The sequence below is a fragment of the Pteronotus mesoamericanus genome, unplaced genomic scaffold (assembly GCF_021234165.1).
Source record: "Pteronotus mesoamericanus isolate MK-2021 breed Mesoamerican mustached bat unplaced genomic scaffold, CSHL_Meso_final contig_41, whole genome shotgun sequence".
Lineage (NCBI taxonomy): Eukaryota > Metazoa > Chordata > Mammalia > Chiroptera > Mormoopidae > Pteronotus > Pteronotus mesoamericanus.
Genome location: NW_026555152.1, coordinates 1,867,126 through 1,873,066, shown reverse-complemented (window position 1 = coordinate 1,873,066; position 5,941 = coordinate 1,867,126). Strand labels below are relative to the sequence as shown.

Below are 5,941 nucleotides of genomic sequence, written 5' to 3'. Positions count from 1 at the left end.
CAATTGCTTATATTCACTCCCAATAAATTTACCATATCTAAAGTCCAGGTGTATGCACTGTGAGACCACACCTGAAATTGTTTCTGTACTGACATTTACCTGAACAGCAAGTATTACTTGGAAGAAATAAAATAGCGTCAGCTCTAGTTTTAAAAGCTTATGATGTGAGAGGAAGCATGACTTCAAAGAACTGACTCTGAGTTAAAACTTAAAGAGTGAATGTGATGTCAGCAGGCATGAAATAATTCCAGAACTCATAAAGAGTATTTGGGTTGTGTTGATAAATACTCCAGTTAGAAAGTACCTTTTTTTCCTCATACAAGTCAGTAACAGACTAGTAGAATATGTCAGAGATAAAGTGTTTACCTTGGCCTTCTGAGACCATCCAGTTCTATTTTATAATGGCATAAAAACTATTTAATTTTGAAGGCAATTCTAAATATAAATTCACCATCTTATTGATGGAAATTGGGCTATTCTAAAAAAATTTAAATGAAGTAAAATACCTAATTAGCATCATAGTAACAGGCAACATCAGGATTTAAGACTTCACAATCATGGCAACATTATTTTAAAGTAACTTTTAATTAACTGAAATTTCATTTAGCTTCACATCTAACTTTTAAGTTGCAAAACATGTTTCTGTTATTTCACCAGAGCATGATGTCAGAAGGTTAAATCTTGGATTCGTGAACTTTGCCAATTCTTAGTAACTCTGGTATGAGGCTTAAGGAGAAAGTGAATGAAATTTTCATACACTTCTGCTTTCCCTAACTCCTAAGACCACTCTAGAGAATAACTATTTATATATACTATTCTAAGTTTTCCATTGAGAAACCATGATTATGCATCATAATTTCTTTTTTAAATTAAATGGTTTCATTAGAAAAGCATGGAGGCCTCCCACACTCTTGATTTAATCTCATAATTACCTATCTATCTATCAACAACACTCTAAGTAGTTGGTTAACTAAGATGTCAAGGGCTGACAGTTTCACTTTCAGTTTTCAGAGTATCTATTGTTTCAGTGGTATAAGACCATCATCAGAATTTCTACAAAATAATTAGTTATCATTGTAACTTCCATTAGATCAGCAGTAGAGAAATCAAGAAGGTACAATTCGTTAATTATGGGAATTTGACTAAGAATTCTTCTGGGGGGGGGTGGGTTCTGAATTTCAAATGAAGGCATCTTTGCAAGTCAGACTCAACTCCTCACTACTCTGTAATAAAGGCTCCTCCAAATGGCGGCAGAAATGTATTACTGTTTAAAAATTTTGGAGTGCTGCTAAAACTTAGGGTTCTGTAGAGAGAAGAACAAATTCAAAGAAATAAATTCTTTAAACAGTATTATTTAAAATGAAAATACTATCATTACTGCATACCTGGACAGCTGTGAGATTTTCTACACATTATTTAGATATTAGAGTATTATTTTTAATGTGAAGAAAATGAGTGACTTGTTTTAGATATGACATTTTATGTATGACTGGACAAAATTTAAAATATGTAATTAGTAGACTGATATACTCAAATATTTTTGATAAGCTTTTGATTTTATACACAAAGTATATCAACTGTAAAAACTGTTAACTACTTAAAATTTCATGTAATTATAGTTACCAAATTAATATTGGGAGGCAAGAGAGGGAGTCAAATGATTCTAGCATTTCCCAACAAAAAGAATCCAGGCATGAATGGTAACATCAGTAATCATGCTCAAGACCATCAGACCTGGAGGCGAGGCACAGATAAGAATAGGGGGAAATGGTGAATATGCCAAAGGACACAGTAGATTTGAAATGCCCAAGATGCCAGTGGGATATTCTTCAAAGTTCAATTCAAAAGTCACTTTCTCTATGAAATGTCGCCAAATATTCTCACCTCCAACTGAAATTACTTTCACTTTTGGGCTTACACAGCATTTTGCATTTTTTTTTTCCTTAGCTTTGGGCATTCCACCATTTATTCTTTATTGAGACATGACCCACCCAAAAGGAATTACGTCGGTATGTTCAAATGAGGTTTCTTCTCCATTTTAATTAATCTTTCCCTCATCCTTTCCTTCCTCTTAACGCACTCAGGGCATCATATATTATCTTCTAGGTTTGAGGATGGAAAAGTGCTGGTGGGAAATAGGAGGAGAGAGATCATATTCTTGGGAGAGTCAGGCACTCAGGGCTGATTGGCATAGAACTGCAGACAAACCCATCTCTCCTTGTCTGCCACAAGAGGTCTGTCATGGACCACACATCACCTGACACCAGATGTTTGCAGCAGAAAGTTCTCAGCAGGTACAGGAAAGGAACATGAATTCACAGCTTAGGCTGCATAGGTCTTGCAGCAATTCTTGGCCATGCTCCCAGCATGGCCTTCTGAGCTGAAGTTATCATTTGAACTGTATTGGTCCTTTCACTCTCTTACTGATCTTACAACTTTTATTACTCCTTTCTCTCTTAGTCACCATTTTGCATTTCCTTGAACAGGACTGCAATGTGGCCTCCGATGGTATTTCAGCAATGCTCTTCATGCTGTTTTCATATTCCTCACTCACCTGTTTTTCTTCAGAGTAAGCATGTTACTTCAGACTCATATAAATCTCTATTTACATGCCTTCAGTACTCAAATTAATTTGTTGGCACCAGTTCCACAAAGTATCACAATGCACTTTATTAAATGAAGGAAGAACAGCCCCGCCCCAAGGTGGGATTCCACCCCACATTGTGCTGTCTAAGCTGCCTGCTGAATGCAGAGTGGCAGTCACAGACAGTAGATCCCTGACTAAAGGGAGCACTGGCAGAAGGTCTGGAGACACTTGAGGGGAGACTGGGGACAGAGGCTTTGGGGAGAGAACGAAGAGAGTAGCGGGAGGGATCTCAGTGCAGACTCCTTGCACATATGGCAGCAACGTGGAAGGACCCAATAACCCCGCCCCCAGGAAGGACTCCGCCCCACCCTGAGCTGTCTAAGGCAGCCTGCTGAGTGCAGAGTGAATAGATTAACAGCTGAAGGAAACAGCCACAGACAGTAGATTCCTGGAAGTCTGGAATAGACTGCCTAAGGTCAGACAGGGTCAACATCTGACATCATCAGAGGCAGATCCAAAAAGTAAAAAATGTGGTCTCCTACCATAGAAGTTCACACCACAAAGTCAGGAAATCAAGACAGATCAACTTAAGGAGCAGAAGCAAAAAAGAAGGGTCTCACAAATAATGGGAAGACAAAGAAATACACCCCACTCGAAGGGAAAGGAGGAATCTCCAGAAAGAGACCTAAATGAAATTGAGGCAAGTAATCTATCAGATATTGAGTTCCAAACAATGGTTCTAAGGAAGCTCAATGAGCTCAGTGAGCTCAGAGAGAATTACCAAAAACTACAGGGACACTAAACGGAACTTACTGAAAACTATACCAGTGTGAAAAAGGACATAGAAATTATCAATAAGAGACAAAAGGACATGAAGAATACCATTTCTGAATAGAAGAACGCAGTAGAAGGAATCCAAAGCAGGCTCGATGAAGCTGAGGACTGAATCAGTGAGATGGAGGACAAGGTAGAAAAAAGCTCCCAGAAAGAGCAAGAAAATGAAAAAAAGACTCAAAAAGGATGAAGAGGTATTTAGGTAAATGCAGGACAATCTGAAACATAATATCCGTATAATAGGGATACTAGAAGGAGAAGAAGAGGAAGGGATAGAGAACCTGTTTGAAAAAGTCATGATGGAAAACTTCCCTAACTGGAGGAGAGAAAAAGTCACACAAATCCAGGAAGCACAGAGAGTCCCATTCAAGAGGAACCGAATGAGGCCCACTCCAGGACACATCATCATTAAAATGGCAAATATCAAAGGCAAACAGAATCCTAAAGCAAGCAAGGGAGAAAGAGATAGTAACACATAAGGGAGCCCCGATATGGCTAGCAGCTGACTTCTCAACAGAAACACTGCAAGCCAGAAGGGAATGGCAAGAAATATTCCAAGTCATGAAAAGCAAAGGCCTGCGACCAATACTGCTCTTCCCAGCAAGGCTCTCAGTTAAAATGGAAGATGAAATAAGGAGTTTTGCAGACAAAAGAAGGTTAAAAGAATACATCTCCACCAAACTAGCACTGCAAAATATGCTAAATAAGATGAACAAGTTTCTATGAATACCCAGTTCCTTTCAGAGTTGCCAGTGCTTGATATTACCAATATTTTTAATACTCATTAATCTGATTGTGACAATGATGTTATTTTAATTGTTCCATTACTATTTGTTGAAACTAAACCTGTTTTTATATATTTCTTGCCTATTTCTATTATTTAAAAAAAAGCTTTAACTGGCTTTTCGGTATTCTTTATCCATTTATTAAAGGTTTGTAGAACTTTTTTCCCTAAAAGAAACAAAACTATTAACCACATTTTAGGTGTGTTGCAAATACTTTCGTATTCGATTCCTTGTCCTTCAGCTTTTTTTATATGAATATTACTGTAGTCTCTTAAATGTTTAATATAGTCATATTGTCAATATTTACTTTATAGCTTCTGGGTTTGAATATTTTATTTCAGGTCATGAAAAATATTAGTTCTAATTTCTTCCAAAACTCCTTAGAATCTACATATTGATTTTTAACTCACCTGAACATTTCTTGTATAATGTGTGAAATAGGGCTCTGTATTTATTTCAAGTAATAGAGGTCCATGCACATTATTTGTTGCATAAGCCTTATTTAACCCATTGATTTGAAATATCAACTTAATCATATATTATATTGTTAGATATATATGTTTGTCTCTGGAATGCTCATTAGATTTCATTGATTTACCTAATTATTTCTGTGCTGGTGTCATGTTGGTTTAATTGCTGAGACTTTATAATGGTTTTAAATTTTTTAATATTTTATAATTAACTTTGACATTTAAAAAATAAATAAAATCAATCTACATTTAAGAAAGAAAGAGAGAAAGGAAGGAAGGAAGGAAGAGAGAGAGAGAGAGAGAGAGAGAGATGGAACTCCTACCTTTTGTGACAACATGAATGGAACTGGAGAATATTAAGCTAAGTCAAATAAGCCAGTTGATGAAAGGCAAATACCATATGATCTCACCTATAAGTGGACTCTATTCAACAAAATAAAGAACAAAATAAACCACAGGCACGGAAACATGGAGCAGACTGAAAGTGACCAGAGGGCATGGGGAAAGAGCACAATGGTGGAAAGAAGGGGAAGGGACTAGACAAAGGACATGTATGAATGACCCATGGACACGGACAACAGAGTGGCAATTGACTGTGGGAATGGGGGGTGGGGGTGGGATGGGTGGAGGAGGGTAAAGGGGGAAAAATTGAGACAACTGAAATAGAATAAACATGATTTAGAAATAAAATAGATGGATGATAAAAATAAATGAATGAATGAAGGCTAAATGGTAGGCAAGGGAAGAATTGGTTTTGGGCAATCTTTGAATTGCTCATTCATTTGAGGAAGATAAATTTTATGTCCTAGGGATCCTCAGGTTGGCTCCTGAGGTTGAAAAACACTTGATTCCATTTGATGTTCTTCATTACATTCCTCATTAACTGGAACCAATGTGAGAGTCACAGTTTCTTCATCTAAGTTATCTTTAAAGAAATTGTTTTTGTTGCTATCCAAACTTGAGCTTGTTGTTTCCAGGAACCTCAGAGGGAGGCAAAGCCAGCAGTGTTGAGGACACTTTAAGTTTACTTCTTTTTTTGCATTTTGCATTTTGATAACAACTTAACTGTATTTTGTTTGTAGACACTTTTATGACTACATGGCTAATTTCATAGTTACCTGTATTTACATTTCTCTTGCAGCATCAATCTTCTTCACCACAGCAGTTTACAAGTTTTTCTTTTCCCTTTTCTCTGTGCTCTCCCCCAAGTCCACTGCTTGAAGGTGTGTCTTACTCATTATTTCTGGTACCAACACAGCGAGTGT

The 5,941-nt window shown here is 37.0% G+C and overlaps 1 pseudogene; it reads right to left on the bottom strand.

Moving 5' to 3' along the window:
• Positions 1–2,086: 2,086 nt before the first annotated feature.
• Positions 2,087–5,725, bottom strand: LOC129073455 (developmental pluripotency-associated protein 2-like; annotated as a pseudogene).
• Positions 5,726–5,941: the final 216 nt, after the last annotated feature.